Genomic DNA, 16,362 nt, shown 5'->3' on the forward strand with positions numbered 1-16,362 from the left:
TATTCTTATACACTTTCATTCCATTCCATGAATTAAGGTTACATTCAGAAGTTGGTCGAGCAAAAAACGTATACCCAAGTAAAAGCATTGTTAAATTGATATAATAATGACTCCAATAGATGTATGATTCTTATGGACACCTCAACACATAACAGGGGCTATATACCAGTCAGCCTCTTTGCCTGAAGTGTTTCTCAGATAATTAAACAAGCAAAACATCAATTTAATAAAATTGGTAAAAAAAAACAACTGGCGTATTGTAGCTAAATAATTTGAAAATGTTAATTATACTAGTAAAGAAAAAGGTTTTCATGAATGTACTTAAGTACTAAAAGTGAAAAGTATGTTGCATTAAAAGTACTCTTCGTACTGTAAGTACAATTCGTTCAAAAAGTGACTTGAGTAAGTGTACTCTTCCCACCTCTGGTTACATTATGTTTGAAGGCCTAAAACTGAATACATTTGGATGTAGCTAACACAATACATTTATGTATTTGACTAACAGGACTAATACATTTAAATGACTATGAATAGCTAATGTTTTTAATACATTTGTATGTCTATGAATAGCTAACAGGACTAATACATTTACATGGCTATACATAGTTAACTTCCCTAATACATTTATATGTCTAGCATGAATAGCGAACATGTCTAATAAATTAAAGTCTCACTCACCAGCAAGTAGAACTCGGCACTCCCGCAATGGCTCCATGTCAACTATCTCAGCCTGCTTATATATTGGTGTTTATTGCATGCTTTGCAGAAAGTAAAAGCAGGACTTGCCTTAAAAGGTCCCTTAATTTAATTTGACATTGAGATAGTATCGGTTTAGCCATAAAAACTATTTAAAATCTATAAATATGCCACATCATGGAGCTGTAAATGTCACTTTCAACATTCATCCCATACTTGGTATTTGAGGTAATGGGGTGAACTTGCATCTTGGTTAATAACATTTGGCTATGAAATTTAATCACTGCTGCCTGCATAGAAAATATCTATATAACTGGGAGGGTGGCAGGGTGCTGGGTTTCTTCACTTGGTGTCACTATGTCTTGTCAAATGAATTATTTGGAATAGGTTAATATTCAGTGGTGGAAAGTACATTAAGTACATTTTGCTGCTAATAGCCTACTTGTAGGCCTATATACTTTGTATACAGGCATGTATGACATGTCTGGCTGGAATTAAGGTTTGGCCCCTGCCCCCTGATGTCATCCCATAATAAAATGGCTCACAAAATGTTATTTTCATCCCTTATCACTTTTGATTTCAGCAGAGGTACTCAGAGTAGAGATACTCCTGGTCAAATTTACTCCACTACAAGTAAAAGTAGCTCAGTCAAAATGTTACTCAAGTAAGAGTAAAAAAAAGTAATTGCTTCATTTGCTTTAAGTATTCAAAAGTACATGCTTTTAAAAAGTACAAGTACAAGTAAAAGTAGAAAATGTCTATGTTTTAATATAGATGAATTGCAATGTTTTCACAATGAATTTATAGGACCCTGTAACTCTTGTTTCAGAGAAGTAACTCTCTGAAACCACCTGCACGGCATGCACTGGTTTGCTTGCTTCTAGAACCACTACTTTATACAAAGCCTGGAAACACCCATAAAAATATAGAAATGACAGAGGAACCAGAACTAAATAATGTTACTCCTATACACAAGATGTAATAATACAGAAACTAGTATGATTACTAGATTAACATCAAGTATATATTTTTTGCATACTAAGAAGTGTAAAAGAAAGACTTAACAAGGGGGTCGAGTGCCATGTAGTAGCCATGTTCGATTCTGCTTCGATAACCTCTTCGTAAATAGCCGATCAAGCTCACAACACATCACTTCTGATACGGATTGTGAGCCTGTAAATCAGACATTTTCAGCATGCGAGGATGTCGTACGACAAAGTTTGCATCCAGCTTAACCACCCCAGAGCTGCCTTCCCCTAATTGGATCTGGTCCTATTTTAACAGCATTTCTCAGTATTATGGCAATGGATTAACTAAGGACCTGTGTCAGTGTTGAATGCATCACTCCAATGAACAGCAGCCAGTACAGTGCGGTACAGGGTATCTACTGTACATGTATAATTATATCTATGGAATACCACTATTAAAACTCCTCAAAAATGTTAAGCCACTGGTGTGGCGGTCTTGGCACCAAGCTGCAAAGCCTGACAGCGTGTCGCTAGTTCAAATCCCCTTTGTTGCGAGTCACTCCCCATCTCCCCGTCTACCAGTGGCGTGCACAGACATTTTGAGGGGCAGGTGCTCAAGTAAATTATACTTTTTTTTGTTTACTTGGTCAGCTCTTTTTTTCCCTCTACACCTATAGCTCTTTGCCAAAAATAGCCGATCTACAAGCCCACAACGCCTCGCAGCGCGAGGCGTTGTGAGCTTGTAATCTGCTATTTTTGGCTAAAGTTCTCCTCAGAAAAGGGATGCTAGGTTTCGAGTGGTTAAAGAAAAGTCATATCACACAAAGATTTGGCGGACCCCCTGTAGTAACTCTGAGGACCCCCTAGGAGTCCCGGACCCCCTGTTGAAGACCCCTGCTGTAAACTGAGAAAAAACAAACGTTTTTTTCTTCTTTTTTTCAAAAGGGCACTTCTGGTCAAGAGGGCAAAGGGCAGGTGCTCTAGCCCCACCTAGAGTCTATCTGTGCACGTCCCTGGTCTTGGCACCAAGCTGCAAAGCCTGACAGCGTGTCGCTAGTTCAAATCCCGATCCCGACGACCTTTGTTGCGAGTCACTCCCCATCTCCCCGTCTACTGTCCTATCAAACAAATGCATAAAGAAGATAAATGATATGTGGCGACTGGCAATTATCACAGACACTGAACAGAAATGAGCCGATGCCTTAGCTCAGGGGTTCCCAAAACTATAAATATATAGATCAATCTATCAGTAGATCACAAAGGCTGTGCAGGTAGACACCATGCCATGCCCCAAACAAAATGAAATATAATAACAACATAAAGTGGAATCCGCCTGTCACATCCCTTCACTGATAGTAGGCAAACGCACAATTCATTGCTTTGTTTTCAAGAGTGTTGCGTGCGAACATCGGTGGCTTTGTAAAGGTATATAAATGTGCATGGTATAGAGATCGAAAACCTACTACTTCCCTACAGAATGGGAGGAAGACTTTTCTTCCCCCACTGTGGCCCATTGCAAGTGTGTATTCCAAGAAAGGAAAGATGGAGAGACATTTTCAAAACATTCTACGTATTTTAAAAGCATTTTAAAGTACTTTCAGCAATGGTATAATCATTTCTTAATGAGCTGGTCATTTTAAAAGTAGTTCTCAAGCCAAAAGAAAGTGTGGGCACCCCTGCCTTAGCTCTTGGCTTGGGCATTCCTGCAATCTGCTGGCCTCTCACTTATGGACATGACTGAGGCTTCCAAATATAAACACAACTTCTTTACAATGTAACCAAGCTGTAATTAGAGAGAGTTTTCCAAGCACTTCTCGCATCATTTTTCCAGTTACAGCACGCTGTGCCTGAAGTTGTCCTACACTTGGCATGCACGTCTTTCTTTCTTTCTTTCTGTTCCTTACCCATGTCTTAAGTTGAAACAGAACATTTTGGGAGCTTCTGCAAGTGTGGAATGTAGGTGCAGGTCACATGTTCAGCTTTAAATATCTAAAGTGCGCTTTGAATTTTTGTCTCCGCCAGGCCGAAAGGCATGGCGAGAGAGTATGTTTTGCATCCTGTCCGTCCTTCCGTGTGTGTGTGTGTGTGTGTGTGTGTGTGTGTGTGTGTGTGTGTGTGTGTGTGTGTCCTTCTGTCTGTGGACAGCTAATCTTCGGCACTGTTGGCTTGATCGCAGCGAAACTGTGCACACACACTCCCTTGATCCCAATACAAAACCTCTGCCCCAAATTTTTCACATGGGCCTGTAATAGCGCCACCAGGAAGCCGCTTTTTACAAAACACATTTTTTGACAGTACTCCTACAGATTTTATCCAAACATCACGCAAATTGGTACACAGTATCTCAATAGTCATTAAACAAAACGTGTCTTTTCAGATGTTTCAGATTCCATCCTGATTGGCTATATAAGAATGGCTTCCAAAGTTTGCAGGAGTGCTCTGTTATGAACAAAATGCCTCAAATCATGAACACAGCATGCAATTTCTGTGAAATTTTGCACGCACAACATGAAAATGTTCTAATCAGCATCATGGTGGCGCTATAACAGGCCGATTTGTGTTTGTACCTATAACTGCACCGATCTGTGTAAAACTTTGTATGTGCACTCCCTAGAGGCCAAGGAAAAACTTTTGCCCTGCATTTTTCACATATGCCATTTATAGTGCCACCAGGAGGCCGACTTATGTAAAACACATTTTTGGATATTACTCCTTCAGATTTTATCCAAATTTCACGCAAATCGGTACACATGATCTCTATAGTCATGTAACCTCACATCACCAGTCTTTCCACCTCGGAGGAAAGCCTGGTATTCGTTATTCTATTTCCGGAAGTTGCGGGTTACGGTTTGGCGGAGCCGCTGCGTTTTGGTTCCCCCTGTTTGTTTCCCCAATCCCTATTTAAATGGAATAGAATTTCCCTGTGGGATTACAAAGGTAGACAGACGCTATAGTCTCCCGAAAGTACTTTCACATTTATATTTATTTTGTATTTTTTTTTTAAATAAGCTAAACTACGCTGCATCAAGGATTTTATTAGGTAGGCCCTATTACAATGCCCTTGATAGTGGCCAAAGTTATTTTGGGGTGAGGTCTTTCCGGATTTGCGGGTTCCGGCCGCCTGATAACGTGGGTGGCACGCCTGGTGACGTAGGGTTACTTCCGCTCCCGACCGGATCACAAACCCGAAAAAGGTATTGATCCCAGGCTAATAGTCATGTAGCCCCCCAGGGGGGGGCCAGGGGTGAGGGCCATGCTATGGGATCAAACACAACTACTTACTGACTTACAGTATGTTCTCTCAGCCTGAATTATTGTTATAGCCTGGCCTTGCCACAGGGTGAAACAGAGAATTTCAAAACCTAAATAGCATAATATGCTATTTGGGTTTTTGGTTACAATAACATTCAACATTTCAATGGAATAAGATAAGATACACACATTTCAACAGTAAAATCCACAATTATCCATTTAAAAGGATGCATTGTCCTAATAAAACAATAAATACAATTTGTATGTTCATATAACCTTAGTAAGTATTAAGTTGTTTTTTATTAGGACATGCTAATAATATTCCATAGGGTTGGACCACACAATAGCCGTGGGAAGTAGGGGTGCTGAGGGGGCTGCAGCACCCCCTGAAAATAAAGTTTGAAAAATAATAAAAAGAATATATCATTACATACATACAGTTTTGCATAATGCCTGTTATTGTTGGTTGTTATTTGGGGGGGATTTAGTGCAATGTGTTCTGGAACCGAATTAACCGAGTTAAAGTAAAAAAAATAATACAGCACCCGTAACCTATAACGTCTTCCCGGCACCACATGGACAAATGACATCATCAACTTGTGACGGCCCTTTTAGTTAAAGATGAACCATTTCTAAAATAACTAAAATATTGATTTACATTTTAGCTATAGAGGGCAATTATAATGAATTAAGGCATATTTGGCTTATTGGCCAGGGATCCTTTTTAACAACAGGGAAAACTAATTACCACAGGGAGGAGGCCGGGGAGGTGGAGGGAGTTTGAACACTGGCAGGCTGCAGAACGCAGCTGTGACAATGCTGAGAATGTAGAATGTTATTAAGCTAAGTTAAGGTAAGTGTCCTGGGAAGCTGGCCTCCTCTGCTACGAGGCTGATTAAACAACAACATTTATTCATGTCGTGATTGCTGGACATGGATCTCATCACTCTGCTATTGGCTGGTATGCCACCTGGTCCAGAGTAGGTATTGAGGACTTCTTTCCGTCTTCAAATCTCCCTGCACAGATCCAGTACAACATGAGCGTTTCTTCTCCATCTTGTGAAAACCGATCTTTTGACCGATCTCAAAATAAACCCCATTATTTTCACCGATATTGATGACGCAATAATGTAACCGTCAATGGCTTTTGTGCTCGCAGAGCAGCCAGTCTGCCTGTCTCTGTCTCTTTAAGAGCGTCAGCTGTGGCCCTTCCCTCCCCCCTCCTTCACACTGCCTGCCTGTCTCACAGAACAGCTGCTGCAGCCTTTGTCGGTGAAGAGAGATAGTCAGCGGAAATAGCTATGCAATGAGCTGGCAAGGTTGGCTTAGACGATTTTCTGCCAAGGAGTGGTTGGTGTAAAACAAATGCTTGCAATGGATTCAGAATCACGAAAAAACCCTAGTTTGACCTCTCACATGCTACTTAAAGCAGAATTACATTTTGAAAATTTATCCTGCATAAGGTTAAGGGTACCCCAACTTTCAGCAGCTGTCACAGATTCCCCTAGGGAAATAGAATTTCAATCTTTGTGAGATTTGTTATTAGACACCTTTACAAACACATTGGTGTAGAAATGTCTTGGTGAGGAATGTATTCCCAGATTGGATTTTTTTCCTGATAATATTCCCTGGCTAAGAGAGAAGCGTATAGTTGTCAAACAGCGAACAAACTTAACGTCCATACCACAACAGTCAGAGAGGGTTTCTTGTATCTTAAATTAGTTTAGAGAATTGATACTGTGGAGGATATATTTTCAACACAAATGTGTATGGGTCATTCCTAGTAGCCTATTCGGTGCCATTTGTGTCTCCGAACAATGTTTTTGTTAGGTTTTTCTTTGCTTATTGGTTTAATGTCCACCCTGTTATGTCCTCTCCACCTGTTGGAGTGCAAAATAGGACAGGGTGGACAATAACAGGGGTGTTTTTTAATCACAATTCAATGAAATCAACAAATAATATTCATCTTCTTTTGATAATATGCAGGGAAGGGATTGGTAGAACAAACACAATTCAAAGTTGGGGTGAAATTACATACAAAACATTATATTTATTTGATCCTAAAACATTGGATTGAAATGACATTATGCCTTAATAAAAATATGTACTTTCTAAGATAATAACTGTTTATAATTACTTTGATTAAAAATACATTAGCATGGCAAAGGAAGGGACATCTGATCTGTGTGAAAATGTAAATATTATAATAATTATGTATTGAAAACACTATCCTGTTTTCCTGGAACGTGTTCTGCAGGAAGCAATTGCCGCTGCCTAACACTATGGACCAGAGCTGGCTGCTGCCGTGCCTATAGAGAGAGCATGTCTGCCCCTGGCTCTCAGCAGCCCCTCCCTCTCCTTCTGAAATCACTGCTGGTGTTATAGAATGTAAGACAGTGATGAACTAAACAAGGATTGTATTTATGGTAAGCTTAGTTTGTATATCACACACAGTGGCGGCTCCAGGGAAGTGTGATTGGGAGAGCTAAGGGGGACTGTAGAGACTAATTAATTTAGGCAACAGACAATATGAATAACACCAATAACAAACGAGATTCAATGATCTTAGTTTCAAGGCCACATAACATAAATATACACATTACTAAATGTTTTGTGCTACAGTATGCAATGATTCAAATAATTCTGTAATAAGCAGATGGTTTATTATAGCATACAAATATGATGTCATAGTTTAGTTTGTTACAGTCAATTGTCAGTCATTTCATAAAATGAAAAATGAAATGAAATGTAATAATTGAAGAGCCAATGAACTTGGCATATTACTTGGTGGGGGTGTGGAGCATTCTGTATAAACTGATGATCACTGACACCTGCTGTATAGCACCTGAAGAAGCAAACAAGCGAAACGCGTTGTGCAAATAAAGAAAGCAAAATCAGTCCTGGAGTTGTGCGGTCCCTTCTTTTGAAGGTTTTTCCTTTTAGTTCTATATATATATATATATATATATATTGACGTAAAACTGTAACCGTCAGAGAGAAGATCTGCACAGCTGATCTGGAGCTACTCTCCGTCTCACTGTGCCCTCAGTATCTGTTAATACACTTGACCTTTACCTTGACCTAAACGGAGCTTTGGCAATGAGGTTGTGTGAGTGTTGTTTGGCGAACAATAAGAAACTAGAAAAAGTGCTCCTCAGAGCACAAGTCTCCGCCAGGTCAGGTAGGTTATTGTGGCCTCCTGGTGGCGCTATAATAGGCCAATGTGAAAAGGGTGTCATTTCTTCTTAGGCCTTTCACGGCAATCGGACACTGCATTCATGATTTGAGGCATTTTGTTCCAAAAATGTGTTTTGTAAAATTAGATCTGCTGGTGGCGCTATAACAGACCAATGTGAAAAGCGTGGCATTTGATCCTCGACCTAGTGGGAATATGCGTGCGAAATGTCATGGAAATTGCACACTACGCTCATGATTTGAGGCGTTTTGTTCAAAACGGACCTATCCTGCAAACTTTGGAAGCCAATGTTAGCCAATGAACAAGTAAGAGCAAAGAAATTGTTTTCCAAAAGTCGGCCTCCTCTAAAAGGCAGATGTGAAAATTCAATAAAAGAGAGATCACGCCAATTTGATACAAGAAAATACAAAAACTTTGAATTGATTTGGCGATTAGACTCCATCGCATTTTAACGTGCATAGATGAATAGGAAGGAAAGCCCCCATGGAGTCTAGACGCTGGTGGTGGCAGTGCAGAAGAATCGACCTCCCTTCGGCTCTTGAACATCTGAGGTGGAGCTGGGGATGGAGGTGGGTTGCTGTTCGCCGACTGAAAGGAGAATGACAGTTAGAGGCGGTGATATTTGATAGAGTGGATCCCGATCGCTGATTGGCTGGCTGCAGATTGGGTGTGCTCGCTAGATTTGTGAATGGAAAGATACTGACAGCGTGGGAACGGAAGTGACGCAGACAATAGTGATGCGCTCCCACAAAGCGTTAGATCTTCTTTATTGAATTTGCGCTTAGAGCTACATATGCAGGGCAAAGGTTGTTTCTTGGCCTCTAGGGAGTGTGCGTGCAAAGTTTCACGCAGATCGGTGCAGTTATACAGTAGGTAAAAACGTGAATCGGCCTGTTATAGCGCCGCCATGAGGCTGATTTGAACGTTTTTAAGTGGCATTTCTTCCTTAGTCTAGTGGGAATGTGCGTGGCCAATTTCACGGAAATCGCATGCTGCGTTTATGATTTGAGCCATTTTGTTAAAAATGAACCAATCCTGCAAACTTTGGAAGCCAATCTTAGCCAATCAGGATGGAATATGGAAAATCGGACAGATCCGTGTTGATCACATGACTATAGAGATACTGTGTACCGATTTGTGTGATGTTTGGAGAAAATCTGTAAGAGTAATATATATATATTCTTTTCACAAATCGGCCTCCTGGTGGCGCTATAACAGGCCCATGTGAAAAATCCAGGGAGTGTGTGTGCACAGTTTTGCAGCGACCGGACCAACGGTGCTGGAGATCAGCCGCTCGCAGACAGATGGACACATGGACGGACGGACGGACAGGGGGTAAAAACATACTCTCTCGCCATGCCTGCGGCCTGGCGGAAACAATAACCAGCACACTGCCCAATGTCAATTCAGAATCTGTAGTGGGTACTCAAAAACATAGATACACAATGAGGGTAGACAAAAATTCAAATTTCAGTATAAGATATTTTACTTGAGTAAGGAGCCAAACTTACATGTACAATGCAACGGAAACCCTGTCTGACTCAGAGCATGTCCAGACTGGCCTCAACTTAAATACCAAGACAGACACGCTCAGTGTTGGCTTACACAACTGCAGCTAAGAAAGATGGCTTCTTACATAAACCCTATCTTTAACTCAGAGCTTAACACCTTCTGTATTTGACACATATACGGCCATACACACATGGCACACCATAAAAGGAGACTTCAGGTGTTAAATATGAAAATGAGTCTCACAAAACATTCTCAGCTGTTGCAGGAGTCAGCTTTTGGAGGAGAGGTCATATTACATGTTCACATGTCAGAAATCCTCCTCATCATTAAAGCTATGAGTTCTCTTAAATAAATAACATGACTTATTTCAAATCTCCTCGACACCAACATGCACAGTACAGGAGCAAAACACCAAGTTGAATGGTGTTTTTATACTGTATTCTGTAGCGCCTTTCTCCGAAGCCCTTTACAACGCGCAAGACATTCACCCATTCATTCTCACACGCACTGATGGTGGAGGAAACCACGCAAGGCACGGACGGACAGATGTTTCCCCATTTTATGGATTGTAGGATTATAGTTGGATAAACAGACAGAATAGACATGGCTCAGCGGATCTGCAGTTTCATTGGAAACAGCAGTTTGTTTGAACAGCCCACATACATATAAGAGTATAATCACGTTTATTCACTACAACTTCCAGTGTTATTACTATATGTGTATGTATATATATATGATATATTGCCAATAGTAAAAATGTGTTAATATGTAATATTATGACATATTAACACATTTTTACTATTGGCAATATATCATATCTAAAATTAACATTCAGTATACCTCAACCTACTTGTACCTTGTGCAGATTATGTTTATTTAGTGTGTGTGTGTGTGTGTGTGTGTGTGTGTGTGTGTGTGTGTGTGTGTGTGTGTGCGTGTGCGTGTGCACGTGTACGTGTACGTGTGCGTGTGCGTGTGCGTGTGCGTGTGCGTGTGCGTGTGTGTGTGTGTGTGTGTGTGCGCGTGTGTGTGTGTGTGTGTGTGCGCGCGCATGTTTGTGTATCTCAGTATAGTCTAAAAGTTTGAGTAATGTTTTATCCTATGTCCAACTGTTTGGACATAGGTGTTCTCTCTCCTGTCCTGGCTCACTAGAGGAATCTCAGCTCTCAGCTCTGCCAACAGACAAGCCACTCAGGACTTTGTCTCCTTTCTTACTTTTTGGGGTTTTTTTTGTTTTAATTCAAAAGTTCATCAGGAGAGTTGAGAGTATTCAGAGGAAACCACCTTATTGAGGAAGTCAGGTGAGAGTGTGCCTTCCTTCGACTTTCAGGAGTTTCAGGAGCAGAAACACATCTCTAGATGCTAATCCTCAGAGCAGCAGACGACACAATATCTACTGAGCGTACGTGTACGTGTGTGTGTACGTGTGTGTGTGTGTGCGTGCGTGCGTGCGTGCGTGCGTGCGTGCGTGCATCATAAAGAGGAACAGATTGGAGAAACCTGTGCCTCATAAAACAACATTAAACCTTCACCAGCAATAATGAATCACATTAAGTCACATTCTATAAGCCATGGTGTATCAGTAACCTCTGAACTGTGAATATCAGTGGTTGGAAGTAAGGGTAATCAAATGTTTCACTGTCCTGGCCTGCTCCATAGACTCCACTGGAATAGCCCTAACTGTATATCCCATCTGGCTACCTGGCCAGACATAAACAGTCTGTGTTCAAGTGTGACACAGGTCTGATAATACTGTAGACATACTACTACATCTTTGGATGAATAAACCATGATGATAAACCAGATGTACTCGCACAATTCAGGCCTAATATTTGAAGTTATCTATTGTTATCTAAAACTGAATGACACCATTAATCCATAATGGCAGTACTTCGGTATGTGATCTGAATATTCATAGGTCAGACACAGCATTACAGTATGTTTCCAGTCATATTGTTTCCTCCACAAAGCCCCAACAATCGTGACGTTCCGTTAGTCCGTTAATAAAACAATTTTAATTTGAGAGGAAAATTATATCATATAGAACAGTACTGCCATTCTCTAATCTATGAGCACATTTGGAGTGAAATACAATGGTATTTAAAATGTTTTCTTTTACTACATTATAAAAAATCTCAACGTGAAATCGGGCCACTGTGTTTTTGTGAAATGTTTTTAGTCTGGAGAGTAACATTCACAATTGCATGTAATGTTGTTGAATGATTGATGTGTGTATACTGTTTAATTCTTGTTTACGGTATGTATTCAGAAGAAACCACCTTATTGAGGAAGTCAGGTGAGAGTGTGCCTTCCTTCGACTTTCAGGAGTTTCAGGAGCAGAAACACATCTCTAGATGCTAATCCTCAGAGCAGCAGACGACACAATATCTACTGAGCGTACGCGTCGTGTACGTGTGTGTGTGTGCGTGTGTGCGTGCGTGCGTGCGTGCGTGCGTGCGTGCGTGCATCAGAAAGAGGAACAGATTGGAGAAACCTGTGCCTCATAAACAACATTAAACCTTCACCAGCAATAATGAATCACATTAAGTCACATTCTATAAGCCATGGTGTATCAGTAACCTCTGAACTGTGAATATCAGTGGTTGGACGTAAGGGTAATCAAATGTTTCACTGTCCTGGCCTGCTCCATAGACTCCACTGGAATAGCCCTAACTGTATCCATCTGGCTACCTGGCCAGACATAAACAGTCTGTGTTCAAGTGTGACACAGGTCTGATAATACTGTAGACATACTACTACATCTTTGGATGAATAAACCATGATGATAAACCAGATGTACTCGCACAATTCAGGCCTAATATTTGAAGTTATCTATTGTTATCTAAAACTGAATGACACCATTAATCCATAGTGGCAGTACTTCGGTATGTGATCTGAATATTCATTGGTCAGACACAGCATTACAGTATGTTTCCAGTCATATTGTTTCCTCCACAAAGCCCCAACAAGTCGTGACGTTCCGTTAGTCCGTTAATAAAACAATTTTAATTTGAGAGGAAAATTATATCATATAGAACAATACTGCCATTCTCTAATCTGTGAGCACATTTGGAGTGAAATACAATGGTATTTAAAATGTTTTCTTTTACTACATTATAAAAAATCTCAACGTGAAATCGGGCCACTGTGTTTTTGTGAAATGTTTTTAGTCTGGAGAGTAACATTCACAATTGCATGTGATGTTGTTGAATGATTGATGTGTGTATACTGTTTAATTCTTGTTTACGGTATGTATTCAGAAGAAACCACCTTATTGAGGAAGTCAGGTGAGAGTGTGCCTTCCTTCGACTTTCAGGAGTTTCAGGAGCAGAAACACATCTCTAGATGCTAATCCTCAGAGCAGCAGACGACACAATATCTACTGAGCGTACGCGTCGTGTACGTGTGTGTGTGCGTGTGTGCGTGCGTGCGTGCGTGCGTGCGTGCGTGCATCAGAAAGAGGAACAGATTGGAGAAACCTGTGCCTCATAAACAACATTAAACCTTCACCAGCAATAATGAATCACATTAAGTCACATTCTATAAGCCATGGTGTATCAGTAACCTCTGAACTGTGAATATCAGTGGTTGGACGTAAGGGTAATCAAATGTTTCACTGTCCTGGCCTGCTCCATAGACTCCACTGGAATAGCCCTAACTGTATCCATCTGGCTACCTGGCCAGACATAAACAGTCTGTGTTCAAGTGTGACACAGGTCTGATAATACTGTAGACATACTATTACATCTTTGGATGAATAAACCATGATGATAAACCAGATGTACTCGCACAATTCAGGCCTAATATTTGAAGTTATCTATTGTTATCTAAAACTGAATGACACCATTAATCCATAATGGCAGTACTTCGGTATGTGATCTGAATATTCATTGGTCAGACACAGCATTACAGTATGTTTCCAGTCATATTGTTTCCTCCACAAAGCCCCAACAAGTCGTGACGTTCCGTTAGTCCGTTAATAAAACAATTTTAATTTGAGAGGAAAATTATATCATATAGAACAATACTGCCATTCTCTAATCTGTGAGCACATTTGGAGTGAAATACAATGGTATTTAAAATGTTTTCTTTTACTACATTATAAAAAATCTCAACGTGAAATCGGGCCACTGTGTTTTTGTGAAATGTTTTTAGTCTGGAGAGTAACATTCACAATTGCATGTGATGTTGTTGAATGATTGATGTGTGTATACTGTTTAATTCTTGTTTACGGTATGGGCGATTGAAAAGTTGTGGTACACATTTCAAATAAATAAATGTGTGTTTGTGATCAAGGTCACGGTAAACTTGACTATCCCAGAGGGGCCATTTGTTGCACAGTAAACAGTAAATACTGTATAATAATCAACATTAACAATCAACACACAAACAATTCAACTTGTGGAGGATTACCGGTCTACATGACTGCATATTGCATCATGTCGACGGCGATGGCCATAGTGAGGAACACGGCCATGATGGTAAAGGCGATGGCGACGGACTTCGAGGGAAGCCAGCCGTTCACGACGGTGATGCGATAGTATATCGAGCAGCTGAGGAAGACTTCTAAGTTGGCATACAGGCTGGTCAGGATCAAGATACTGAACAGGAAACGGAGCCAGAGGGATTTTTCCAGAGTTGAATAGGAGGGGCCAGAGAGCTTGTGCATTATCCTCCCGACTGGACCGAAGATCGCGGTGTAGACTACCACCATCCATGAGACAAGCACAAGCTTGGAATGAACTGTGTGCAACACAAAAAGCTGGAGGTCAGAAACATTGTAGTCTGATGAAGAGCCTGTAAGGCTCGAAAAGTCACGTCCAATGATGGTGTAAAAGGAATCAATACATTTATAAACATTGGAGCATGATCCAGTTTGCAGACTTTATTGTTTTTGGATTCTGACCTCTGTTAGTGAGTGGATGAGCGTGCTGTATTAGTTTGTTTCAGAAACATTGCAAACACTACTCCATACAAAGCATTACATTATTGCACCTCCACTAGCACTTTTGGTGAAGGCTATGGGAACAGTTATTGGTGCACGTACAAAGGTATAGAATAGAGCTGAGGTCAGCAAGCAAGTTTGGCCAGGTCTTTTTAAAATCTAAGCCATTAGCCATTATTATGGTGGGCCAGGACATAGTCAATGGCTAATTCAAGAACTGGAACATGAGACAGGCTTCTTAGACAATAATAAACATATTGTAATGAGTGAAGTTACTAAGACAGAGTGCTTGTCACTTTAAGAGCGGCATGTGTTGTGTGACGTAGGCGGAAGTACGAGAGATGTTATGTGTGATGCCGGTTCTGGAGGGAACGTTAATAAACAGACTACTGCTGATACACAACAAAGAACTCGTGGAGTCGCCTCATTATAATTGTGTGAACTTTATACGTCCTGTAAGATAGACATCTACAGACATTACAATATTTCTATAAAAGATAATACAGATTTGTGTGATTTGCTATGTGATTCAGTGATGGATGTTACCTCCGTGGTGGATCAACTGTAGGATGTCCAGAGAATGCCCCATAATGTAGCGGAGCCCTATCATCATGGCCAATCCGACGGTGAAACTCAGAACCTTCACCATGGTGCCAGACTGCCAGTTCTGTTTAAAGATGAAAAATAACTCAATCAGCAACAGGTTGTGTTGTAAGGTGGAAATAGCCGATGCAAGCTCACATGAGTCATGATGCAACCTCACGTTGTGAACTTTTAGGTCGGCTATTTTCAGCAAGCTAAATCATGATGAGATGCAATCAAGTGAGCACAAAGTGAATGAGCATAAACCACACACATGAACAATAACTGAGGCACAGGGTCTAAAAGTGAGCATAAACTACTGCATTTTTATGTCACATATGACACAAGAAATTATAGGCTAGGATGAACTTGAATGCATATAATCCCACCATAGGCGTTCAGCCCATCAAGGTTAACAAGGTTTCAAATTGACTAATTCAGTCAGAGGTTTATAATAACAGTTTCATGGCATGAGATTATGATCATGAATCATCATTCATGGCAACAATGCAGTTGATATTGTTGCAACCATCTGAAGCAGCGCATTTAAAAAAATAATCGTCATATAGGATAATGACAGAAAAGGTAAATAGCTACGCACCTGCGTGTGTTTGTATTGTCAGCCACGAGAGCCGGTATAGTGGTTAGGCTAAGTTTACCTGTAGCCTACAGTACACCATCAACTCCAACGGCCAGCCTTTCTTTTTTACTGTCGGGGCGATAAATCACCATAAGCGAATATTTAATCATAAATGAGTTCATAATCGTTGATGAGTCATTTAAATGTAAGATGAAGAAGTATTGCTTGCAGGCCTATAGGGCATGCCAACGCGTCGTCAGCACGGGGGGGCGTTGACATTGGGCGTGGCATTGGGCAATGTTAAGTCAACCTGGTTTTTACCCCTCAAAGATGTCCGCAGCTACCAAAAGACACTTGTTGACGCCCCTTTCAGGAATTTTGGCACGCTCTATAGGGCATGGCAGTGCTGACCATTTATTGGTGCCACAGATAGAAACCCCATTCATTATTTTTTTTAGATTTCAGAATCATAAAACATTTGATTCTGTATCAAAACATATTTCAATATTTAATTGTATTATATACTCATTTTTTTGCGGTTTTAAATGTTTTTTATTACTCAGAATCAAATGTTTTATGGTCATGATTCACCGGGAGCCTGGATGGCTTGGTTCCAGGCTTAAAATAATTT

Source organism: Gymnoscopelus microlampas (genome assembly GCF_963454915.1).
Source record: "Gymnoscopelus microlampas genome assembly, chromosome: 8".
Classification (NCBI taxonomy): domain Eukaryota; kingdom Metazoa; phylum Chordata; class Actinopteri; order Myctophiformes; family Myctophidae; genus Gymnoscopelus; species Gymnoscopelus microlampas.